At 36.8% G+C, this 14,232-nt stretch overlaps 1 protein-coding gene across 3 annotated transcripts in view; it reads left to right on the top strand.

The window, feature by feature from the left end:
* The window catches only part of DPH6 (diphthamine biosynthesis 6), a gene marked incomplete at both ends in the record, with an annotated part of 200,086 nt that overhangs the window by 146,038 nt on the left and 39,816 nt on the right, over positions 1 to 14,232 (top strand). The window lies entirely within an intron of this gene.

Raw genomic sequence — 14,232 nt, 5'->3', positions numbered from 1 at the left:
GTTCCCCTGCAGCAGTTCCCTTATGAGAGTTTTTTGAGTGATTTTTCATCTCTTTTACTGAAAATATTAATTCTATTTTGATCCTGTCACTTTTGTGCTAAGCAAGAAGGCATATACGCGTCCACTGTTTGCTTAGGCCAGAACCTCTGGTCAAAAGTCTTGTGTGTGATGACTGTGAAAGCCATTTAACAGGATTTCAGCCCTGCGGTTGGTACCTGTTGTCAGTCCCTCTTTATAGAGGGGAAAATGCCATCTTGGTTGAAAAGTGATAAAGGTCCTACTTTGCTCAGGGAACTTCCCTATTAAACTGTAGTCCTAGTTATGTGTAGAGCACTTTAGATCCCCATGATGAAAGCACGAATTTCAGGAAAGTCATCAACTTCATGGATGAAAAATAAAAATGTGTCCAGCTCATATAGTACAGGTGTACAGTTCTCATCAATTATTTAGTTGTAGCACAATTAACACAGCTGGTAACACTTGAAATCTAACATTGATTTTCTTTTGGACATTATTCAGTGTTAATATTATGCAGATCTTTATGTGTCTCACTTATAAGCACTTTTGTGGAAACAATGTGGCCACCTCCTGTAGTTGACATAGTTGCTTCTGCATATATCTCAACAGAGAAGCAAGTGAGTCTCAAAGAGGAAAATGTAACTGTTCCCTGATGAAAATACTAATTATCAATAAATTCTTATTAAGTCAGAAGGTTTTTTTAATTTTTCAGATGAATGTTTGTGTAGAGTTGTAGATACCTGTTCAGTGATGCATAGTCTCATAGGCTGTCAGTGCATTGTCTCTCAAATTACATGGGGGAGACATCTAGGTATACAAATTTTTCTCTTTCCCTCCCTCCTCATATATATAAGTACCCATTGCATACATATCCATGAATATATATTTGTATCTTTTTCTTAGTATAACAACTTTTAACAAGCATATATATTAATACATGTCTCTTAAAGGCCATTTATTGAAAAATGTCCATTCTAATCTTCTAAGCATGGACTCACCTGCCTTCAGGAACATGAGTTAAGATCCCATTATATATTTCAATAGTAACCTGAGAGACATCTCTTCATCTTTGAGACAACAAGCTTGCTTTCCATGTGTCTCATTCCAATGGCTGCTGAGTACAGTTACACATTTAACTCAGGCTTGGCTTATAGTTTTTAGGTTATTAAGAACTTCCTCTTGTGAGTGGACATTGTGGTACTGACTGGCTTAGAGTTATTTTTCTTCATAGCAGCCCCTGTAGTGCTGTGTTTTGGATTTATGTTGATAGCAGACCAGTGCCGGCACAGCCTCCAGACTTTCATCTTTTTTCAACTTTGCCCACACCTAGCAAGCAGACTGGGTTTGGGAAGAAGCTGGGAGGGGATACAGCTGAGACAGCTGACCCAAATAGACCAAAGAGTATTATATACTATATAAATTGCTTGACAATAAAAACTGGAGCAGGGGTAAGTCTCTTCTAAAGTAGCCATCACTCAGAGACTGGCTGGGCATCAGTCTGCTGGTGGGAGGTGATGAGTGATTGCCTTGGTTGTTTTCTCTTTCCTTCTATTATTAAACTGTCTTTATCTCCACCCATGAGTTTTTTCTCTCTTTTCCCCTGCTGAGTTCTCCCCGATCTTGCCGCAGGGGGTGTGAGTGAACGACTCAGCGGGAGGGGTTTACGTGCCAGCCGTGGACAATCCAGCACAGCGGGCTGTGAGAAATTGCCTGAATTGCATCACCTAAGCTTGATTCCTATAACACTAAACTGAGGGAAAACTTGTCCTGCAAAATCCAAGTTCCAAACTGTATGGAGGACATTATAGACCAATGTAAATGGCTTGGCTTAAAATAAAGGGCATGTACAGTCCTAATAGTCCGGTTATATTTCATTTAACTGATCTTGCTTTGCAGTTATACCATTTGAAAAAGTGAAAGTAACCAATACACTGCTCAAAACATTTGGCCTAAAATTACTCATATACATAAGGTGAAGGAATGTCAATGTTTGTATTTTCCACTAAAAATCTTTGTTTACTAAAAAGTGCCACATTCAAGATCATATTACTAATGAAGGTGGGTGTCTCAATGAGGGAGAGCCTGGCAATTAATAGAAGTTTAATAGTGCCATCAGAATTTTTAACTTGTTTTTCTTCTGCCTCCAGCAGCATCACAATTTTTTTTACATTGCATACTGCAAAGTTTAAGTACAGGTTTAGCAGTCGCTAATGGTGCTGTACAGGCACAGGAGAACAAGCGATTGTAGTTTGAACACATGAGATAAAAGATGACATTTTATTTGGAAATGAGTTCAAGAGCTCAAGGTCAAAGTTCAGAAGGAAAGCAGACTTTCAAAGAAAACATCTTTGCAATCAGTATCTGATGTTTAAATTCTAAATCATAAAATCACTTATCCTTAATCCCCACAAAGTAGATTTTGACCATTAACTTTTCTCGTTTTCTGTCTCATTTTATACACACTCTCAAATGATTTTCAAGTGGAATCTTCCCATCTTGAACATCCTTAATTCAGTACTACTCCCTTTCTTAACTTCTTATTTTTGACGCTACATATGAAGAATAAAACCCTCAGAGTGACAGTCTGTGATCATGTTTCATGTGGCAGACTTCATTTGCTTTCAGTTTATACTGCTATCAATTTATGACTTTGTTCCTTAAATAGTTATCTCTTTTCCACACTGTAACTGATATATTGAATGATGTATGTTTGAGAAATAGTTCAAGGAATCTTAACTTCAGTCATTAACTGGTTATCTCTTGGCTCAGGAACCTTTAGATTGTTGAAAGAAAGTTAATATTTTTAAAGCAAATAAACCAGCTTTTCAATATGTAATTATTTTCTTATCGTTTTACATTTTCATGCCCTTCTGAGCATCTAGCATGCAGTCCTTGAATTTACATTTAGCTCTGCAGGAACTGCTTTAAATACTATTATTATGAAGGAAGAAATCAAAAATCAAAGTGAATTTTTAGTACAATAGTGAGGTATAGGAAGGTGCAATTGCAGTAACAGCAGCCTACATTATTATATAGAACTAACTCACAGCTTGACAGAAAGTCCCTGCTGGGGAGGAAATGTAGGGGAACTGGCAGAATTTTGCTACATCTGCTCCCTACTGCTAATAAGCTTTAACCTGTTTCATTTTTATTATGCTTACTGTTTAGATATTTTGCTTCCGAAATTAAATCTGTAACTATGAGAACACATAAAAGGGAGCACGACAGGTAGGGCTGTTTAAAAATTTAAAACTATCAGCAAGGGATATTAAAGGCCATAATGAGTAAGATGGTTTCCCTCTCAGTGTGGGATTTTAGAGTTCAGGCACTGCAGCACTGATAGAAAGACTGACTGTCAGTAGTGAGTAAAACAGATTTCATAGCTTGAGTAGCTTGTACAGCCAGAAGGCACCATGAGATCAGTTAGTCTGACCTGTATATCACAGACCATTACGTTTCACCCAGAAATTACTATTTTGAAGCCTGTGAGTATACTTAGACTAAAATATATCAGACCATAAGAGTTTAAAATACTTTATGCCACAGGAGGAGGACCAGGAGGCTGAGCTTCCCATGCAGTAGGAGGGGTGTTTTTCAGGTCAGTAAGTACACGGGATGGCATGACTACTTGTGCAGAATAAGCCAAACAACCAAAGGCCTGTGTGCACTTAAAAAGTTTGAAAATACCTTTCTGACCCCTTTGACTTAGGAACAAAAATAGAGGTATTCATATTGTATCAGAGCACTTGCTTACTGAAACATTCTACTCAAGCCATAAACAGTTCCCTCAGGTAAAAATAAATAATAAATAAATAGAACACAAACTGACCAGAATTAACAAAAGTTACATTTAATCTGTCTCATTATTTATCAGTGGGAGCAATTAAGGGCCCAGTAAGAGGGAAAATCTTCTCCTTTCAGCAGTCATATCCATTTTTTAAAGCTAATATTAATTGTCTAGTTCTGAATTTCAGGCATTATGCCCTTTTGACAGCCATGCTAGCAGTCTTGTGCTTCTCAAATTCTCAGTCCACATACAGTCATTGCAGTCCTTTCAATGCGATTTCCTCTGAATAATCAGTGCTATGGTTGATGTTTGTAACCATCTAAAAACGTGAGGAAAATGGTATTCTGTATTTTCCCTTTGATATTATCACATCCTTCCCATAACTGATTATCCAACATTTAAAAACCTTTCTTTTGCTCTTATGGTGGCATAATTGTCACATAAAATTACAAAATGTATTTTGAAGAGATATTGAAATGTATGAAATTCTGTGGGTAGATGAAAAACTCTTAAGTCCATGGGGCTATTGAGACTATGCTTTTAGATAATGGACTAGAACAAGATTGTGATCCTTACCTGCTAAATCAAGCAGTAATAGAAGTCTCAGTTTTAAAAAAAGAGAATCTTCTCCATTACTGTGAGTGCAGAAGTCTGTGTAGGCCAGTTTGCATTTTCTATTTTTTCTTTTTCTTTTTTTTTTTTTCCCCAATGTATTCTAACAAGTAATTATTTGAGCTTACTTTTCAAGAAAACTTCCAGGTTGCTAAGTCCCGAAAGCAGAGGTGTTAGCCTAGTTCTTAGAGACTTTGTATACAGCCTTCAGGCTTTCGATTGTTTGTTTGTTCTAGAGACTCCTTCAAAGCTGACTACATCTTCATGGAAATGTGATACTAATTGCTCTTATTTTGATCATGTCACAGAGCTTCTCAGTTTCCAAAATTAAACGATAAAAACACAGACACCCAACAATAGAAAACAGAAAATAAATTAACAAGCAAATTATAACCTTATGTATAACCATAATCAAAAGAAAGCTTGTAAGGCTATATCTTTAATTTCAACTGAGCCCTTTTGTCTGTCACAGAAAAATGACAAAAATTTATACCACTTCTTGGCCTCTGTTGACGATCATGGTAAAAGATAGAATAGCAAGATGCTAAATTATTCTGTTTGAGTTATATAAGCTATAGACCATATATAGGTATTGATCTGATTAGTTATGAACTCTTTTTCATGAGTTTACGTATTTGCTTATCTTTTTATATAATGCTTACATATACTTACAGTAGTACTATTCAGAGACATTTATCATGAAAGTTTTGATTCTACAAAGATTTAAACATATCCTTTATGCACCAAAAAGCTATCTCAACTTATAAAATCAAATTTATGCTAGATTTCTCGTGGGATTTGGGCCCTAAGAATGATTTCGGTTAATTTTTGTGGTAGTATCTTCTGACATACTTGGTTGACTACCATAAAATTTTAGCCTATCACCTTGACAAGTCCTAATAATAGCCAGCAATGTATTGTATAGATTTCAGATTTCCTCATTTACTTCACCTGCAGAATGCCTTTCTGGAAAAGCTAACCTATTGTGCTTGGCATGTTAATTGCTGACCATTTAATGGTTAATAATTAATTTTGCATCACTGCCATAGCTGCATGCAGAATTTTTCACAATTATTATGAAGAAAACTTAATTTGTATTTTTTCCCAAATGCCAGCATGTGGAATTGGAATTGTTATATTAAGAGATTACATTAATTTGAAATCCATTCAAATTACAAGAATTGATTAAAAGTACCCTTAGAAATAGTACTGCCTCTAAATTTCTGTACCCATATTCGTTTCCCTCTATTTTCCCTTTTTCATGTTTCTGTTTTTTTTAAAGGTAAAGACTGCACAAAAAAAATAAATTATTCTGCAAAATGTGATATCAGATGCTGACACAAAAAGTAACAAACCACCTTGTTTTCTGTAGAATTTACTTGGTTCAATAACACCAAGTAAGAACAGGTTCTGTTTTCTTGTTGGCATTGTACAAAATAGTTTCTACATGACACAGTGGTAATTGAAGTACTGTCAGCTTTGTCCGACACGTTGTGGAGCAGAGAGGACTAAATTTCTGAAGGACTTGTTGATTTTGTTTGTTTTGTAGTTTTTTTAAATATTAGCAGTATTTATTCCATGGTAAATATTCAGGTTTATAAGACCTCGTTGTTAGTCTGCCAGTCTAGTGCTTATGTATTTTTGGCATGCCACAAATGATCTGTTTTATTACATGAAGGGATACTAAATGTCAGGCTTTCTTATTTTTGTAAGCTTTGTAAAAAGAATATTGTTAACAATTTTATTGTTATAAAAACACTGTGGTATTCATTCTTTGAATTCAGGCGTGTTATAACAGGAATGCATGTGGCCTATTTATTAGACAAACTAGGATTTGAAAAGGCTTGCTTCTATCCTACTTTCTTCAGGAACTGACATTATTATTCTTATGCAGTTTTCCTAGTGGAATCTTTACTTTTTAAAGTCATAAACCTATTGTTGTGAGAGACTCTAGCAAAGCTTAAACTGGATCTCAGGAGTTTGATGCACTCTGTTTAATGCAGGCAGTGTAAAAGAAATTTTAAATGTATTATTTAAAGGCACATTAATCTTGCCACTATAATGGTGTAATAATGCATACCATAGAACGTTTTCATAAACTCAGCTTCTAAAAGTAACATCACAGTATCTTTCTTTTTGTTCTCCAAGTCAGTTCTTTGTAGAGATAGCAATTATGCATTCATCTCTGTCTCTTATGGCCTGATTCCATAATCAGCTGTGAGGACTAAGCTCTGAGACCTTAGTCCTTACACAACAAAAATAATATTTCTTATTTGGAAAAAATGGAGGATAGTCAAAATAAACAAATTTGTATAATAAATATGGATAGCTGAATTGTGTACCTTTTTCAATTAAATTAAGTAAAATAGTTAAATGCTTTTACAATGGATTGAGTATACATTTGCCCTACAGTCATTATTCCCATATTTGCCTTTGATATTTTTCTTTAATGAAAAAATACATTACTAGTTAGAGAAATTCTTTTTTAAGGTCAGCACTTTTAAAACAACACTATGCGTAAATTAGTTTACAACCCTTAGAGCCCAGCATTTTTCATTTAACTATGCTTATTACGTTGAGTTCTGGGTTGGTTTGTAGTGGCACTGAGAATGTGCCAGGCATTCATCAGTGTGAGAGTATTCCAAAGCTCTCCTGAATGTGCGCAATGAAAACTGAGTGAATATGTACTAAGACCTGAGGCACATAAAATGCAAGGGCTTGGTCGTACTATGAACCAATGTGAAAACATCTTGGATCTCAGCTAAGCTCAGGGAAGCATTATGTACACAGTTTAGGTAACTGTTTAATGTGAAGATACGGGTTAATTAGACATTTAAAAACCAATTGACAACCTCTGATGTTAACCTTCCTTCTTGCGATCTGAAAGGGCTGTCTGCATTAAACATGTTCATAGAAGTGTTAGTTAAGGAATGTTTCTACCAAGCTACCTTTTCAACTCCAGCCTATGCATGAATATAAAGTAAAGGAAGAGCTCCCATTCTCATTTCTCATTATTAGATACCTTATTTGAATTGGATGTCGTTTGATAACTGTATTACTGTGGCCTTCAGTAAGTTTGCAGCCAAGCTTTTCGACCCCTTCTATTTCCACCCAATCATCCTTATACTCTTGCAGATTTGAATTAAACATCCATTGCAGATCCTTGTTAGAGGGGTTACAATGCAGCGACTGTCTGGGCTCAGGATCCCCATTCCTGTGGCAGGTGCTAAAGCAGACAAACCTCCTGCTTGGCACTGCCTGGGACTGTCTGTTGTGTTTTGGTAGTCTGTGCTGTCTCTATCAGTATAAGCAAAGACTGAAAATATTTGTGCCCCCTAAAAGTAGGATTCCAGCTCTCTGTCATTCTGCTTTGGCAAAAAGGAGAAGAGGAAGTTTTATGTTTTTTGTTGTTGTTGTTCTTGTTGTTTTTATAGAATAATAGAATAGGATCATAGAATAGTTTGGGTTGGAAGGGACCTTGAAAGCTCATCTAGTCCAACCGACCTCCTGCAATGAGCAAGGACATCTTCAACAAGATCAGGTTGCTCAGAGCCCCGTCCAGCCTGGCCTTGAATGTCTTCAGGGATGGGGCATCTACCACTCTCTGGGCAACGTGTGCAGTGTTTTACCACCCTTATTGTAAAATATTTCTTCCTCATGCGTAACCTAAATCTCCCCTCTTCCAGTTTAAAACCATTACCCCTTGTGCTGTCATAGTACACTCCTCTAAAAAGTCTATCTCCATCTTTCTTAATGGGCTCCTTTTAAGTACTGAAACACCACAATAAGGTTGCCCTGGAGCCTTCTCCAGGCTGAACAACCCCAACTCTCTCAGCCTGTCCTCATAGCAGAGGTGTTCCAGCTCTCTGGTCATCTTGGTGGCCTCCTCTGGCCCCTCTCCAACAGGTCCATGTCTGTCTTCCCTGTGCTGAGGGCTCCAGAGCTGGATGCAGGTCTCCAGGTGAGGTCTTACCAGAGCAGAGCAGAGCAGAGGGGCAGAATCACCTCCCTCCACCTGCTGGCCGCACTCCTTTTGATGCAGCCCAAAGAAAGGGGCAAGCTGTTATCTGCATGCTTCTGCTTGACTCCATGTACACCATTCATCTATAAAATCAGTCTAGAATATCGCAGATGGACATACAACTCCTAAGAATATCAGAAATATTGGAAAGGAATAGTTGTTGGAAGCAGCTAGTTGTGAAAATTCAACCAGTCCAGTCAAGAAAACTCAGTCATTTTTCTTCACCAAACACACCACTAGTATCAGCATAAGCATAAATTCTGATGTAAGAACATAAGAATAGCCATAATTGTGTAGGATCCACATAGTATTCCAACTCTAAACAGTAGCTCTAAGCAGATGTGAATAGGAGAGACAGGAAAAGCGTATATTCACCCTAATATTCTCCCAACCTCAAACTATTTTAATTCATTTTTAATTAAATTAGTTTCAATAGTTAGATGAATAATTAATTTTTATATAAATTATTAACTATTGTATAAATTAAGAATTAACTAAGAATTTTAATATGTCCCTCTTAAAATCCCCTCTGAATCTGTGTTCTGAGTACTTGTTCAGGCTTCCCTTGAATCCCTGTAAATTTCTTGCAACCGCAGCATTCTCCATAAGGGAATTGCAGGTGTCACCCACCATTGTTCTTTTTGAAGCCATGCTCTTACTAATGCCATTTGATGATCTGTAGTTTTTGTACAGAAAGACATGCATGCAAAATCAATTCTTGTTCCTATCCACTCTTCTTATGTCATGTACAATTTTTTAAATCTCTATCATATTCTCCTTAAGAAGGCTGGAGAACATTTCCAGTCAGACCCTCCAGATTATCCTTGTTGTCTTCCTCTGAACATATTCTGGGTCTAACATGTCCTTTTTCAGCTGTGAGATCCAGAGTTCTAGATCTTTTCCAAGGTGTGGATAAACTGTGTAATTCTATAGTGGCATAATGTTACCCATTTTGTTTTCTGTTCCTTTCCTAGGAATTCATAATGGTTTACTTGCTTTCTTGACTGCTGTCAGCTGCTGTGATTCTTTATTAGCCAATCTATGAAGAGTTTCCAAGATGTTACTTAGCTTAGCATGGCACTCTTCTCAGTGTTTACAGTAATATGGCATCAACCTACTTTGGTATTATAGAATGTCCAGTAAATAACAGTCGCATCCTTAGTCCTCCTAAAATCTATTCCATACCTTCTGTTTTTCCCAAGTGTGTATTCTATTACCAGAAGAATATCAGTATTATCTTCACAATGGGAAAAGCCCTTTCTTTAGTTTTATTTTTCTCAGACCAAGGTGTTAAAAAACGAGCGTGTTCATAGTTCTCTGGATAGAGAATGATATAGATGTATTTAGAAAAAAAATGCTTTTTGGCTTCCTTTTCCAAACTTTCTAGAACTCCATTCATTCCCAGCTTTGATAAACTGAGTAGCAGATGATCCTTTTGGAAGGGGGAGGATATTATGAATCATGTTTTGAGCACAGTCTAACGTGAGATTCAGCTAGAGTTAAATCATTTGTCATATCAAATCTTTGTCCAAAGTTTTGAGATCTACCATTTCATAGCATGACAGAATCAGAATCCTGTCATACTGTGGTCCCTGAGATGATCCAGTTTGCATCCATTCCTGAAAGAAGACATTGTCAGAGAGTCATTTATTTTCAGAGGCTGTCTCCCCCACAGTGAAAGGATGTTACCTGGCTTCCTTCTCCAGCCCTCTTTAAATCATATTATGTAAAAGTGTAGCACAGAATTAGCATCTGTCTCCATATTATCTCAGCAGTCAGACAATGAATCTTTACAATCTGCTAATTTTCCCCTATGACATTTGAACTTCTCCTGGTGCAAAGCTACTTTGCAGATTTTGTTCTTAGAAAGGATTAAATCCTGTAGAAAAGCAAACAAGTGGAAATGCAAATCTTCAATAGGCAGACTCTGCCCCATGAATTGAAAATCATTTGAACAGTGATAGCTAGAAAATAAATGTTTAGATGACAACTACACCTACAGCCTAATGAAAATTTTAAATATTTGGAAAATTCAGATCATACATACTTCAAGGAATCACTGTTTTCAATACTGTTTTCCCCAGCAATTTTCTTGTCTGTCAATAGTAAGAAGTTTAGAGGTTCCCAAGAATTATTTGACACTTCTTTTTCAAGAATTACAAGTGAAATTGTATCCTCTTCTGCCCTATTTTTTTTTTTCCAAAAATGAAGGTGTAGAGGAAGGACGAGGCCAAAACCTGTGCTCCTTTGTAGAACAGTCTACAATGGTATTCTTGGGCAAGCACCCTAAAAACCTAATTTTCTTCATAGTACCACAGCCGTCCATCAGAAGTGCTAAATCTCATTGATGAGAGCGCAGAATCTATTGGAAAAAGCAACCTAGTAATAAAATAATTCCTCTTCCTTTTCAGTCTGGAGTCTAGAGAAGAGGAGGCTTAGAGGTCACCTCATCACTCTCTATAACTACCTGAAGGGAAGTTATAGCCAGGTGGGGATTGGTCTCTTCTCCCAGGCAGTCAGCAATAGGACAAGGGGGCATGGGCTTAAACTCTGCCAGGGGAGATTTAGGCTGGATATTAGGAAGAAATTCTTTACAGAGAGAGTGGTCAGGCATTGGAACGGCCTGCCCAGGGAGGTGGTGGACTCGCCATCCCTGGAGGTTTTTAAAGTGAGGTTGGACATGGCACTTAGTGCCATGATCTAGTAAACAGACTAGAGTTGGACCAAGGGTTGGACTCGATGATCTCTGAGGTCTTTTCCAACCCAGTCGATTCTGTGATTCTGTGATTCTGAGTCTTAAGACTTACTTATATTCTTCCAGCATCATATGAATAGAATTTCTTAGCAGACCTTATATATTCATCCTCATTTACTAGACAGGCTGTCATAAAGAGATTCAGCTGTTTAAGACAGTTGTAAATTTGTGAATGGTATGTCATAAATGCAGCATCTGTGTACAACACAAATCTCAGTGATTTCTTTAAAATAAGTCAGGAGAGGTCATTGTTAGAACTATTTCTGAAAGATTCTGTAGCAGCTGATGAAAGACTGTTAGTCCTCAGTAGCTCCATCACTTGTGCTTTGTGCAAACGCTGAAGTTAAAGGTTATCCGTGCTATGGTACTGTACAGGTGCACTATGAATAGTCTTTCACACAGAATGATTCTCATTTGTTAAATTAGGAGATGTACTTTCTCCTGGCCTTAATTTTCATGTAGTTCTTCATATTCTAAATGGCAGCTGAAGGCAAGCAGAAATAGTGAGTAATTGATTTAACAATCTAAGACAAGTACAGGGAAGTAGAAAAGTTTGTCTTAGTGCTTGATGTGACCTGAGAGAGCTTCTTTGGACTTTTTCCTCAGCACCTTGGGCCAGCAAAGTGGCCTTTAAGCCTGAATGAGCATGACTTTTTTTTCTTCTCAGTGCAAAGCTCCAGTATTTCATCTTTTCAAACTGTTTTACAGCACTCAGAGCAGAATTATATTGACAAGGTTAGAATTCATCTCCTAGAGGAGAATACTATGCTTCTCCTGTCAAGTGCTAATGTAACATTTATGTGTTGGTACCTTAATAACAGCCCCGGCTAGGCTAATGAAAGTACTGAAAGCAAACAGTACTCAGTGAGATTTTATTATGACTGAAGTGACTGCAATTTGAGATAAATTATCCCTATTTTTGTTCCCATATCAAAACCAGAAATGCTAAAGCAATTGCTACATGTTTGCTGTAGAATTAGACTCCACTATCGTTAATATAGAAGTGCATTTTTCATGTAAACAGCTCACGAGGGTCAGACATCAAAGATATTCTGTGCAAAATGCTTGTCAATAACTTTGTGAGTGAATTTTGAAATAAAGTGCCTGTAACCTGTCATTATTTCTTCCTCTCAAAGTTGAGAGTGAGTGGAAGAAAATTGAGCTTGTGAATTGAAGGTACCGTGAGTTATACGGCATTATTGACTTCAGGCAAAACGACAGGTTTGCCTTGTTATTATTTTTCCTTTCAGAGGTCAGGCAATAGACAATATTACCAGTATATACTGTGGTGTAAGCAAATTGATACATAAAAAAGCTATTATATGTGTACACAAAGAAGGTGGTGTAAGTGACTAGTATTAAAAATTCTTAATATATTGTCTTTCCATAAAAATATTGGAAAAAGTAAGAAAAAAATAATCTACTGGCCAAAATAAGCATTTCAACTATTTGAATAGTTGTTCAAAGAAAAAAAAAAAAGATGTGTTCAGAAGACACACTTTTTGAGGGCATGTATATCATAAAATGGAGTTGCTTTTCATAGATAGACCTTTGCGTATACATAATAGGAGTATGAGTATATGCATTTCAATGTAATGTAACATCAGACCTAAATGTGGTCCTGGTTTTGGCTGGAATGGAGTTGACTTTCTTCATGGCAATCTGTATAGTGCTGTGGTTTGGATTTGTGACCAAAAGAGTGTTAATAGTGCACAAAGGTTTTTATTTATTGCTGAGCACTGCTTACACAATGTCAAGGCCTTTTCTGTTTGTCACACTTCCCTGCCAGTGAGTAGGCCAGGGGTGCACAAGAAGCTGGGACGGGACACAGCTGGAACAGCTGACCCCAACTGACCAAAGGAATATTCCATTCTGTATAACATCATATTCAGCGATAAGAAGTAAGAAGAGGGGTCTTTGGGAGGATAGCCATTGCTCACGGTGTAGCTAGGGAGGTGTGGATGCCTTTGCATCGCTCGTTTGGTTTTTCTCCTTTCTTTTTCCTTTTTTCTTCACTTTTAAACCATCTTTATCTTGATCCACAAGTTTTCTCCCCTGTGCTATGTGGGGAGGGGAGGGCTAACCTAGCAGCTGTGTGGTGCTTAGCTGCTGGATGGAGTCAACCCAGCACAACGTATTTTTCCTAGTTTAAAACTCTAAGGCTGTTTCTGTTTGCATTCAGGTGAAAAGGGATTTAATACATAGCAACAATACAAGAACAAGATAATTCTTTTATGATCTCTTCTAGGTTTGTTAAGATTCAAAGGCAATGCTATTTAATGGACATGGGTACAATTAGTTTGGGTTGAAATGGCTACAAATTCACAATGTCTTCCTCTGTCTCACAGAAGAGTGTTTCAGTATTTTGAAACACTATATTCCATTCTTACACCTGTTAACAGGCTACAGTGCAATTTCTACTAAAATTTTTACAAAGAAGTAAGCACAGAGCTTGTCCCACTTCTTTAATACCATCAGAAGAAAAGGAACTCAGTTACTCAGTTAGCTTACAAACTTAGCTGATTAAATATGCTGGTTGATGTGAAAACAATTTCTAAATGAGCTCTGCTATTAAGAAAACACTTTTTATCTTCTAAGAGGGTTTGTTCAAGATCATTCTGCTATTCAGAACTATCCAAACTGTATCATTGCTGTATCTGAACTGTATCTCCTGACTTTTAAAATAAATCTTACAAGCTCTACTAACTTGTTTCTGTAGTTCCAACCATTTCTATTCTTCAAAGACCATTGGTATGGAAAAAAATTACTGTGTGCAAAAACATTTTTAATTGCAAAGTGACTGCAAAATATATTATGATCAGCATTTTTTTTTAAATGGTACAGGCATAGTAGTAGTATGAGATTGCAAAAATGAGCAGATATTAACTGTCAGACAAATCCACAATTGCTCAAGTTGACTTCAATAAGAAGGAAAGTTTAGGGGAAAAACAGTCTCCACAAAATAACTGTATTGGACATACTTTTTTAATATATCAGCTGAATATGAGCAACGTTAATTTCCAACAGTTCTGTAATACA

This window comes from Nesoenas mayeri, assembly GCF_963082525.1.
Source record: "Nesoenas mayeri genome assembly, chromosome: 5".
Classification (NCBI taxonomy): Eukaryota; Metazoa; Chordata; class Aves; order Columbiformes; family Columbidae; genus Nesoenas; species Nesoenas mayeri.
This window is presented reverse-complemented; position numbering and strand designations above follow the sequence as displayed.